The 12,742-nt window shown below is 35.5% G+C and overlaps 1 protein-coding gene across 2 annotated transcripts in view; it reads left to right on the top strand.

Moving 5' to 3' along the window:
* Positions 1–12,742, top strand: part of LOC121486932 (pancreatic alpha-amylase) — a 72,457-nt gene that overhangs the window by 47,383 nt on the left and 12,332 nt on the right. The window contains exon 1 of one of the 2 annotated variants that reach the window (XM_041748390.1): positions 9,036–9,218. The exons of the other annotated variant lie outside the window; for it this stretch is intronic. The gene's annotated coding sequence lies outside the window, so the exon portion shown is untranslated. Of the gene's footprint in view, positions 1–9,035; positions 9,219–12,742 lie in introns of those variants that run through there. 2 annotated transcript variants of the gene reach the window in all.

The raw sequence follows: 12,742 nt of genomic DNA, 5'->3' as shown, positions 1-12,742 counted from the left end.
TAGTAATCACTGTGGACTTTTCCTAAGTGGCTTTTATGATATGGGGAAATGTTCCCTCTATTCCTACACTTTGAAGAGTTTTAATCAGGAATGGATGCTGTATTCATTTTGTCAAATGTCACTGCATCTATTGAGAGTATCATATGATTCATGTCTTTTGTTTTATTGATGTGATCTACCATGTTGACTGTTTTAGGAATGTGGAACAACCTTTGCATCCCAGGGATAAAACCCACTTGGTAATGGTAAATACTGCTCTTAATGTTCTGTTGAATTCTATTGGATACTATCTTGGTGAGAATCTTTGCATCCATGTTCATAAGGGATACTGGTCTATAATTCTCCTTTTTAGTGAGTGCTTTGTTTGGTTTTGGGAGCAAGGTAATGTTGGCCTCATAGAACAAGTTTGGAAGTATTCCCTTTGTTTCTCTCCTTTGAAAAAGCATTAATAGCAGGTATTATTTATTCTTTAAATGTTTGGTAGAATTCCCCTGGGAAGCTATCTGGCCCTGGACTTTTGTGTCTTGCAAGGTTTTTGTTGATTGCCTCAATTTCCTCACTGGTTATTGGTCTTTTCAGGTTTTCTATTTTTCTCTGTTCTAGTTTTAGTAATTTTTAGGTTTCCAGGAATGCATATGTTTTTCCAGATTGGCTCATTTGATGGCATATACTCATAATATGATTTTAAAATTGTTTGTATTTCCTTGGTATTGGATGTGATTTCTCCTCCTCCATTTGTGATTTTATTAATTTGAGACTTTTCTCTTTTCCTTTTAATAAATCTGGCTAGATGTTTATTTATCTTATTAATTATTTTGAAGAACTGGCCCCTGGAGTTGTTGATCTATTCTACAGTTCTGGCTCTACTTCATTGAGTTCTGCACTAATATTTAGTATCTCTCTTCTTCTTCTTGATTTAGGTTTTATTTGCTATTCTTTCTCCTGCTCCTTAAATTGCGCCTTTGAGATTTTTCCATTTTTTTTAGGGAGGCTTATATTGAAAAATATTTTTGGCTCTTAGGACTGCTTTTGCTGTATCCCAAAGATTTCAAATAGTTGTCTAATCACTTTCAGTAGTTTCTGTGAATCTTTTTAATTCTCTAATTTTCTGGTTGACCCAGTTATGTTTTAGTAGGATGCTCTTTAACCTCCAAATTTTGAGTTTCTTCCAAATTTCTTCTTGTCATTGCATTCTAATTTCAAAATATTGTGGTCTAAAAATATGCAGTAGACAATCCCAGTATTTTAGTGTCAGCTGAGACCTGATTTGTGATCCAGTATGTGGTCTATTCTGGAGAAAGTTCCATGTATACTTGAGAAGAATGTGTATTCAGTTGCATTAGGGTGGAATGTTCTGTATATATCTGTGAAATCCATTTGCTCCAGTGTGTCATTGAAGGCCCTTGTTTCTCTGGTGATGTTCTGCTTTGAATATCTGTCCTTTGCTGAGGGTGCTGTGTTGAAGCCTCCTACTATTAATGTATTATTATGAATATATCTCTTTACTTGGGTTATTAATTGATACACTTCACTGCTCCGACATTTGGGGCATAAATATTCATAACTCTTAGGTCTTCTTATTGGACAGATGCTCTAGTATGATATAGAGTCCCTCATCAACTCTTACTACAGTCTTTGGGATAAATTCTAATTTATATGATATGAGGATTGCTCCCCAGTTCTCTTTTGAGGACCATTTGAATGGTAAATGGTTCTTCACCCCCTCATTTTCAGTCTTGAAGTATCGTTAGGTATAAAATGAGCTCTTATAGACAGAATGTAGATGGGTCTTGCTTTTTTATCCAGTCTGATACCCTGTGTCTTTTGATTGGATCATTTAGCCCATTCACGTTCAGAGTAACTATTGAAAGATATGAATTTAGTGTCATAGTATTACCTATACTGTCCCTGTTTCTGTGGATTGTTGTTTTGGGCTCCCTCCTTTGCTTAAAGAGTCCCCCTTAATATTTCTTGCAGAGCCAGTTTGGTGGTCACATATTCTTTCAGTTTCTGTCTTTCCTGGAAACTCTTTATTTCTCCTTCTATTCTGAATGACAAACCTTGCTGGATAAAGTATTCTTGGCTGAATTTTTTTTTTGGTACCCTGAATATATCATGCCAGCCCTTTCTGGCCTGCCAGATCTCCTTTGATAGGTCTGCTGTTAATCTGGTATTCCTCTCCATATAAGTTAAGGATCTCTAGTCTTGATTGCTTTTAGGATTTTCTCTTCATCTTTGAAATTTGCAAGCTTCACTATTTTGTGTCAGGTTGTTGATCAGTTTTTGTTGATTTGTTTCAGAGGGGGTAGGTCCTCTCTATCTCTTGAATCTGAATGTCGGTTTCCTTCCCCAGATTAGGGAAGTTCTCAGCTATGATTTGTTCAAATATACTTTTTGGTCCACTATCTCTCTCCATCTTCTGGAATCCCAATAAGACAAATATTATTCCTTCTCAAACTATCATTTATTTCCCGAAGCCTGTCCTTAAGTATTTTTAATTGTTTTATTCTTTTCCTCAGCTTCCTTCCTTACCATCAACTTGTCTTCTATGTCACTCTCTGTTCTACCTCATTAGCCCCAGAAGTTAGAGTATCCACTTTAGACTGCATCTCAGGTAAAACTTTTTTTTTTAAATTTTGGTCTGATTAGGTCTCAATTCTACAATAAGACAACCTCTAGAGTCCTTTGTGGTTTTTTCAAGAGCCACCAGTAATTTTATAATTGAACTTCTGAATTGTATCTCTGACATGCTACTTAAATCCATATCCATTAGGTCTATGGCAGACAGTATTACTTCTGGTTCTTTCTTTTGTGGTGGATTTTTCCTTCTAGTCATTTTGTCCAGTGCACCATGGCTGTATGAATGAGCAGTGTCAAAAACATCAACCACAACCTAAGTAAAATACACCCTAGACAATTCCAAAGAGGTCCAGGGACCAGAAAATAAAAGAAAAACAAAAACAAAAATCAGAAAGATCATGAATGTGAAAAACAAGTTTTAAAAAATTGTAAAGTTAAAAAAAAAAAAAAGAGGTGGAGAGGAAGTAGTGGGGGAGAGAGAATATAGTCCCACAGATTGGACCTAGAGGGTGAATCTCTTGTTTCTGAATGTATTTTGTTCTTCATGTTTGAAGATGCTAAATTCCAAATTTACATAAAGCAGCAAAACTTATATAGAGACACAACAGCAACCAAAACAAGATAAAAGAGGGGGGAAGAATGGGAAGGAAAAGAGAATATAATCTCACAGAATGGACCAACATGGTGCTCCACTTGGTTCTGAGTGCATTAGAGGGTACTAACTTCCACAATTATAAAAAAGGAAGACAAAAAAACCCTACATAACTTATATATCTACAAAAATTAAATTGAATACATTGAAAGGAATCCAAAAATGAAGAATATACCTAAGACATAGAATTGTAAAAATATGAAAGTCAAAAAGAAAAAAAAGTCTAAAACAAAGAGTTGATGAAATATTAGAGTGAAGGCAAGAAAATAGAAAAATACTGGAAATTTGTAACTTGACAGATAAACCAATCATAAGGGAAAAAAACCCCTCAAGTTCTAGATACCATTTTCCTTCAGTCCTGGAGCTTTTCAGTGCTGCTTGGTCATTAATCTTGCTCTTCCCCTGTTTTTCCAGCTGTTCTTCTGTGGGAGGTTTCTGTGCCTGGGTGGGGATGCCCAGCTCCTCACCAGGTGGCCAACTCAATGTGAAGCTGTTTGTCCTGTGAGGTTTCTGTTCCCTAGAGGCTGTGCCTCTCCCAGGTGAAAGGCAAAAAGAAGAAAAAAAAAAAAAAGAAAAAAAAAAGGTCAAGGCCAGATCTCTAGCCCAGGAGCCAAGAGTTCCCAAGTATACTGAACTGCTGTCTCTCAGGGGACAGTGGCTTAGATCCTCCTGGGTGCAGCTGTGAGGGCACTGATTTGTACAAATTGAAGGGCACCTAGGGGCAAGAGAGCTTATGTAGTCATGAGCCCTTCCCAGTTCCACCTGTTCTGGAGGGAATGGAGGATAGCATTGTGGTGCCCTAGGACAGAGAGCACTAGCTGCTGGACTTGCATTTGGGGGTTGCCTCCCATGGAGGGAACAATGAATAACCTGCTTCTTTCTGCCACTGCCAGGCTCTGGGGTAAAGAGAACTTAGGTGCTGGCCTGTCACCAGGCCCTCCTTTCCAAGATGCCCCAGGAGGGTTGCTGTGTTCCAGCCCTTTACCATGATCCCACCATTGTTTGCTGTGAGCTTTCTCCCAGGCACCACTATTCTTACTGTGTCTTGGGGAATATTTTGACTTAACTGCCCCTCCTGCAATTCTGCCCTTTTTCTCCACTGAGCACTTTTCAGTCAGGGAAGACTCTTTCAGGCACAGATTTCTAAAGTTCTCGAATGCGCTACACCCCTTTCCTCCAGCAGCTTTCCAAGCCTCGCTTCCTGGTTGTCTTAATCTCCATTGTTCCTTTTATCCTCTGTTTTTGCCTACATTTGTAAATTCGTGTCCCGCCCCCCCCCTCCCCCCCCAGTGATTCAGTCTCTCCTTTTTAAATGTTTATGACTCTAGTCTAGATTTCTTTTTGTGGTTATCATGAGGCTTACATAAAACATCTTATAGTTAGAATAGTTCTTTTTATACCGATAACTTATCTTTTGGGGGGAGCATTGAAATTTCCACCCTTTTACTCCTCCCCTTTTACATTTTTTTCTCGTCACCCTCCAGCTTTAATTTATTTTTCCCTTTTACATTTTGCTGTCACAGTTTGCTTCATTTTATGTTATGAATTCATTAATACATAAGTATAATAGCTATAATTATTTTCCCTTTACATTTTGATATCACTGTTTACCTCATGTTGTGAATTCATTAACATATAACTATAATAGCTATAATTATTTTAATATTCTTTTTCTAAGTCTTTATCCTATAGTTATTTACTCATGATTCTAATAGAGAGTTACAGTCTTCTAATTCTGTTATTCACTTTTACCAGACTGTTGTGTGCTTTCATATGTTTTGTGTACTCTCATAAGTTTAGCATCTTTTCATTTTAGTTTGAGAAACTCGGTTTAGCATGTCTTGCAAGGCCCTTCTAGTTGTAGTCAACTCTTTCATCTCATCCTTTATTTGTCTGAGCAGTCTTTCTCCTTCATATCTGAAGGATATCTTTGCCAGATAGCATATTCTTAGCTATTAATTTTTATCTTTTAATACTTTGGATATTTCATTCTCACCTGTCTCACCTGGAAATTCTGCTGAAAATTCCATTAATAGTTTAATGGAGATTTTTTTTTTTTTTTTGGTAGATTACTTTCCTTTTTACCCCGAGCTGCCTTTAAGATTCTTCATAATTTATTTTTTATAACTGTTTTTGTTTTTGACAGTTTTGCTCTAAAGTGTCTTGGAAATGGTCTTTTTGTATTGAAATAATAGGTTATTCTGGCTTTGTGGACTTGTATGTTCAGTTTCTTCTGCAGATTTGGGAAGTTCTCAGCTATTATATCTTTAAATAGCTCTCTACCCCCCCCCCCTTTTCTGATACACTAATAATTCCATTTGCTTTTCTGATAGAATCTGATAGTACTCACAAGGTGATTTAACTTTTTAAAAATTTCAGTTTTCTCTCCTCTTTGGAATGAATCATTTCTAAATTCCTGTCTTCCAAGTCACTTATACTTTCTTCCATCTTATGTGCCCCATTACTTATGCTCTTCAATGCATTCTTCATTTCATTCTCTGACTTCTTCAGCTCCAGAATTTGTTTGTTTGTCTTTTATGAATTTCAGCCTCTGGTAGAGAACTCCTTCTTTTCATTAATTTTGTTCCTGAGTTCATTTAACTGACTTTCTCAGTTTTTTATAGCTCATTAAATTTCTTCATACTAGTTATTTTGAATTCTCTCTCAGTTTCATCTCAATATTTTGTCTTTGAGTTCAGTATATGAAGAATTATTTTCTTTTCATGGTATCATATTACCTTGATTTTTTATTGTATCTGACAATATATGTCTCTGATTTTACATTTGAAGTAGCAAACAATTTTCTTACTTAAGAATTTGTATGATTTGGCTACTACAGCTCTACAGACCTGCAATTAGAAAACTTTCTTTTGTAATACAGAAAGTGCACTGTAGCTCCAGCTTTTGGTTTTTCCTATGGGAGATGACTCTCAGGACAAAGTGTGCAAAAGAACTAGCAGCAAAGTTGAGGGAGATGTGGACTTAGCATCTGGGACTTTGAGGTTATCTACAGCCCATTAGATGGAACCTAGTGTAGGGAATTTCAAGAGATCCACAATCAGACTGAAGCATAAAGATGAAATAATTTCCATCAACATTATTTGATATTCCTTGTCTGCCTCCTTTCCTTCCTTCTCTGTCCCCCAAGTCATGGAGGTTCTCTTTGAACTGTCATGTTACAGGAGAGAAATGAGCCCATCCAGCTGCAACCTGCATGCAGCTGGGCAGTGTGTCACTTCTTTCACTTATCACTTCCTCTGCCAGAAAGATAACTCTTTCTGTTGCTCAAACTCCAGAGTGTTGAACTTTTGCCATAGATGGGGAGGCTGCCTCCCAAATCCTCTGCATCCAAATTCACCTCTATTCCACTCTGATGATGTGCCAGGTTCTCCTGTCAGGCTAACTGGACCTCCACAGATTCTCTGTCTCTCATGAGTATCTGTCTACTTGTGTACTCTCCAGGTTCCTCTTCTCTAATCAGGGCAAATGCTGGTGAACCAGGTTCACTAACATCCCTGAATTCACAGTCCCCTCTGAGATTCCATCTACTTACTTTTGGGTGCACAAGTAGAAAAAAATTTCACAGGTATCCTGGTGTAATGTGGAGGCACCTTTCTTTAGGTATAGGTGACTAATTAATTATAATAAAAGAAGAGAGGTAAAAGGAATCCACACCACCATGATGCTGGTATCATAGTCAATTTTTAAAAAATTGTCATTTGTTCAATATAAATACTACTTGCCTCAGTTATAGGTCTTATTTTTTATCAATAAAATAATTAGATTTAGATAAGTAGTTCCAAATTAAAAGATAAAAAGTATATATTAATGGTATATCTTTTATGAAACTGAATTTCATGACTTTTATATAAAAATATGTATTTATATATTAAAAAATTCTACTGATTACTTAGGGTTCAAAATCTAGAGACCACTGGACTGACTTATTCTATTTCATATTAATGTTCTCAGATCTTATGATTTATTCTTTATTCCTACATTACAAGAGAAGAGAAATGTCATATAGTATGTCTAAGAATCAAAGAACTTAAGGGGACTTAATGGTTATATCAATCATGATAGAATAGGATATTCCACAATAACAAAAAAACCTGAATTCTCAGTGGTTTACAGTAGCCAAGTTTATTTCTCATGTTTATCTTGGATCAACAAGGAGACCCTTAATTTTGGTCACTTTACAACCTGCCACTGAAACTTCATTTTGATACATGCTTTAACAATCACAGAGACACCAGAGTAAAACTTCTTACTTCTGTTTTATTTCATTGCCAAAGCAAATGACATGGACATTCCCAAATTCAACAGGATAAGGTGTGTATTTCACCTGTAGGGAGGAGCATGGCATATTTATGAATCATAATATTTCTCAGGGTGTGAGATCAGGAATAAAAACTTTACCAGAGACAGGTGCCTGGGTGTCTCAATTGTTTAAGCAACTGACTATTTCGGCTTAGGTCATGATCTCAGGGTTGTGAAATCAAGCCCTGTGTCAGGCGCTGCACGAAGTATAGAGTCTTAAGATTCTCTCTCCTCTTCTCCCTCTCATGCTCATGCTCATGCTCTCTTTCTCTTTCCAGAAAATCAAAACCAAACAAAAACAATTAAGCACCATTACAACAGAGAACTATTAATTCTGTTTAGTGTAAAAAATTTGAAAAACAGGAAGTATAAGACAAACTCTTACTACTTTTGCTATTTTCTAAACATATTAATATTAGCTAAACAGAAATTTCCAGATTCTAAAATATCTTCACATAAAGCATTTAAATAGAATGTTTTTGTTTTTTTTTTTTTTTTTAACAACTCAGTGCTGGAGACTGATAAGCTTGAGTACTGGCTAAGAACTCACTATAGTGTTAAACTACTTGGTTTTGAATCTTGGTCTCAGCATTTACTGTAATTCAACCATGGACAAATTACCTTTCTTAATGTGCTTCAGTTTCCTTCTTTTGAAACTGGGTATCATCATAATTCTATCTTGCATTTATGTTTGTGTGAGAAATCAAAGTGATAATACACTGACATGGTTCATAATAACACTCATAATATGTTTTTATTTATTTTCAGTTAGTATTGAATTTTTGTTATATTTATCAGTAATAATATTACCTCCATTTTCCAGCTGAGACCTAAATACAATCTATAGGTGGGGACTCTGGGTGGCTCAGTGGTTTAGCACCTGCCATTGGCCCAGGGTGGGATCCTGGAGTCCTGGGATCGAGTCCCACATCAGGCTCCTTGCATGGAGCCTGCTCCTCCCTCTGCCTGTCTCTGCCTGTCTCTGCCTCTCTCTCTCTCTCTCTCTGTCTCTCATGAATAAATAAATAAAATATTTAAAAATAAATAAATAAATAAATACAATCTATAGGCTTTTGTTTTCTCTAAGGTTCACATAGTAGGTGGCAAAGCTCAGATTCAAAATTATATTTAGGGTTTAGAGACTTTGTTTACATCCTAGTCACACTTACTTAATTTAACACAATCATTTTAATCTATGTCTTTAAGCTTATTTTATCAAAAAAAAATTCTTACAGCTTGATATAAATAGTTCAGGAAAACAAAAAACTAACTGAGATTGGGAGAGGATACTGAGAAATTAAAGAAGAAAGCAAGCAAAGAGAAAGTGAACTGAAAATGTACAGTGTAATTAGAAAAGGCAGCAGGGCAGCACATTGAAAGCAAAGAAGACAGTGGTTCGTGCAGGAATCAGGAGTGACAGCAGCCAATTAAGTATCATTATATGGCTCACATAAGACTTTTTTTTTGCAGATTAGATTTGGGGAATTGGAAAGGGTTCTAAGAGCACCGATTGAAAAGGATTATAGAAGGTCTATGCAGTTCTAAATTCAGCATTTTCCCCCATTGAAGAGAAAGCAAAACAAGAGCTGTGTGGTTTTTCTGCTTTTATAATTGGAAAGGCTGACCTTTGGATTTGAGAGTTTGCTGATTTAAAGAAGTTAATGTGGTGAGTTATTTTTTAATGTTTATGACTATCATGTAGTCCCTATACCCGCCTTCTAGTTTTGTCTTGAAATAATTGGTTTCTGTAATATGGTTTGATATTGTTTAGAGTTTCCCAATCTATTTTAGGTTTGTTGACAACTCAAGTTTCAGTTTCCAGCAGGACAAAATGTACTATTTGTGTCTGAGCCTTGGCTTAACATGTTTCTCTCACTTAAGAGATCTCGTAGACAAACTTGATTATATTTGCCTCTGTTTCTCTAATCTTCACATGTGACTTGTTACCTGGTGCTCAGGTTCATTTTCCTGTTTTTCTTTTCTATTTTTTGGTGGGGATAGACAGCTGTAGGGGGACAGTTTTGAGGGAAAATTGTACATTATTCAGTGTAAAATATAGAGGAATTATGACTTTTTTCAGTATGAGAAATGGCTAGCTTGACCAAATACTGAAGTAATAATACTACCTAGTGCTCTAGAATATTGAAAACTATGAAAATAGAAAATAAAACACTTGGAGATAAAGTGACAAAATAAGCATAGAAGTGACATTTAAAGGTTTAATGATACTTTAAACAACTTGCTATGAAGATATTTAACTATGAGAGTTCTAGGCTAATAACTACAAATGATAAGAGTAGATAACTACTCTCTTCTTGGTTAATGTTAAATTATTTACATGTTAAAAAATATATTGCTGTCTGTCTGAGATGCGAATCTTTGGTGGGGGGAAAGTACATTTGTCATAGCTAATACTTATGTAAGTAACTGATATTTATATAAGTAGGAAGGAAGCTATAAAAATAGATACTAGTTTTTTGACTACTACTTTTTACCTAACATTTTAATAGAGCTCCTTTATTTTATTTATGACATGGACAATTAAGTAGACTTTAAGCTAAATGACTAAATGGTATTTCATGCATTAAGAAAAATCCTGAATTTATTCTAGGGCCTTTCCCCTTTGTTGTCATTTATATTGTGGACATTAAATAAAATAACAAATATCTCAATACCGATTGAGAAAAAAAATACTTGAGAACATCAGAACCTAGCAAACTTATGAAGTCTGAATTAGTAGTATTTTTTTTCTCCTTAACATTGCATATGTTTTATTGGTACTTCAAATATAAATACTTCTTAAGGAGTATTGCTTTGTTGATAGGACAGTACCAACTATTGTAGTTCATATTTTTAAAGAACTCCCAATACATCTCATTTGACATATTATAGTAGTCCTTAATGCATTAAAATAGAAGGAAATTTCTCTTTATAAGGCAATCCAAGCATTATGAGATGTGGGCAACAGAGCATTGATAATAGTATTAATGACTGTGAATATCTTTTCTGAGCAGAACAATTTTAGGAAATCAATAAAGGGAAGTAGATATTTCAACTCTTTCAAGTTCTTATTTTTTTGCTTTATTATATTTTTTAAAGATTTTATTTATTTGAGAGAGAGAGGGCATGAGACAGGAGGAGGGACAGAGGGGGAGGGAGAAGCAGGCTCCCCACTAAGCAGGGAGCCCACCATGGGGCTTGGTCCCAGGACCCTAGGATCATGACCTGAGCCAAAGGAAGATGCTTAATTGGCTTAGCCACCCCGGTGCCCCGCTTTTGTTTTGTTATTGATGTCAAAGATGTCTGAGAAAAAAAAGAAAGATGTCTGAGATTTGTTTGCAGAATTTACTTCACAAGATATAAATGTGTTAATTATTTTAATGCCTTTCCTAGGGAGTTTATTATTTTTGTTATTATTTTTTTAGATTGAGATGAAAATTAAGATTACATGAGAAAATCTATGACAATGCGTGACCCTTGATAAAAGATTATCATATATTTGTATACATCCACCTAAGCTTGTAAAATTTCTCAATTTATGTCTGCAAGTTATCCCTTATTTTAATAACATCCTAAAATACATGTGAAAGTATTTAAAACAGTTCATAGTTAATTGTTGAGGCAGTGATGAGAAGTTATTTCAAAATCAACGTGTGATCTCCTAGAAACTCAGAAGAGATTAAAACAAAAAGAAAAAGAAAATAAAGTGTGGAAAACATTGCCAGTTCCTTCTTATCACTATTCCTGGGGGAAGGATATGTAAATACTTCTAAAAGGTAGAAAGTATTATTAGAATTTGGAAAGAGTGGAATGGAAAGAGAGAATGTACAAGTGACAATAAGTTAAGTGGAAAGAGAGCATGAGTTTAGGGCAGTTGGAATAGTATCAGCGATAAAAATAACAAAACAGCAATAGTAACATTACAGAAACCAAACATATTGAGTTTTTAATGTATCATGCATTGGGGTAACAGTTTTATTGGTGTTAATTCAGTATATTCTGATATTAGTTCTTCAGTTTCCCTAAACCAAGTCTGCCTTTGGATTGCACTATGAATGATAATGGTGTTGTCATTCTACCATTCACTAAACTAAATTTCTTTCTTTCTTTCTTTCTTTCTTTCTTTCTTTCTTTCTTTCTTTCTTTCTTTCTTTTCATATTGTTCTTATTTTTTTCTTTAAGGTTTATTTAGTTATTGTAAGAGGGGTGGAGGTGGAGAGAGTTTTAATGACACTCTATGCTGAGCACAGAGCCCCATATGGGTCTCAATCTCACAACACTGAGATTATGACCTGAGCTGAAACCAAGAGTCAGACACTTAATCAACTGTGCCACCCAGTCACCCCCTTTCACTAAACTTTAAACCTCTGTGTCCCCTTTGTTTCTTTCTTTTCATTTTCCCCCTTCATCTCATTAGCTACCATTTCCTGTAGAATTGGCCTCCACCAAATCTATTGCATCTTTCCTTTCTGTATTAGTTAATTATTGCTGAATAGCAATAATGCACATTCCGCCACACAATTTAATGGGTTGGCTAGGTGGTTCTTTTGCTGGTTTAGCCCCAGAATAATCATTCAACTACAATAATCATTCAATCATTCAACAGTTAGTTGGTAGATCAGCTCAGCTGGTTGGAATGTGTAGGGAGATATACTCTAAAAGCTCTAATCATGTTACTTGCCTTTTTAAAAACAAACAAAACAGAGGAATAACATTCTTCTGTAGCTTCTTATAGCTCTAGGAAGAAATTCTTTCTTCTCCCTGACTTAGAAACCCCAATGTAACTTTCTTACTTTAACTCCTGTAGCTCCCTTAGACCTAACGTAATGTTCTACAAAACTATATTGTAGTTGCCCATTCTTCTTGCCCATTTCCTACATTTTTTTAAAGATTTTATTTATTTATGAGAGAGAGAGGGACAGCATGAACAGGGGAAGGGGTAGAGGGAGAAGGAGAAGCAGGCTCCCTATTAACTAGGGAGCCTGAATCAGGGTTGGATCCCACGGCTGCTGGATCCCAGGACTCCAGGATCATGACCTGAGCTGAAGGCAGATGCTTTACTACTAAGCCACCATGGCGTGCCATTTTTTTTTTTTTTTTTACATAAAAGCTACTTCACTTTATTTATTTATTTATTTATTTATTTATTTATTTATTTTTAAAAGATTTTATTTATTCATGAGAGACATA

The sequence above is a fragment of the Vulpes lagopus genome, chromosome 3, assembly GCF_018345385.1.
Source record: "Vulpes lagopus strain Blue_001 chromosome 3, ASM1834538v1, whole genome shotgun sequence".
NCBI classification, from domain to species: Eukaryota; Metazoa; Chordata; class Mammalia; order Carnivora; family Canidae; genus Vulpes; species Vulpes lagopus.
Note: the sequence above shows the minus strand (reverse complement) of the source record. Positions and strands in the feature narration are given on the sequence as shown.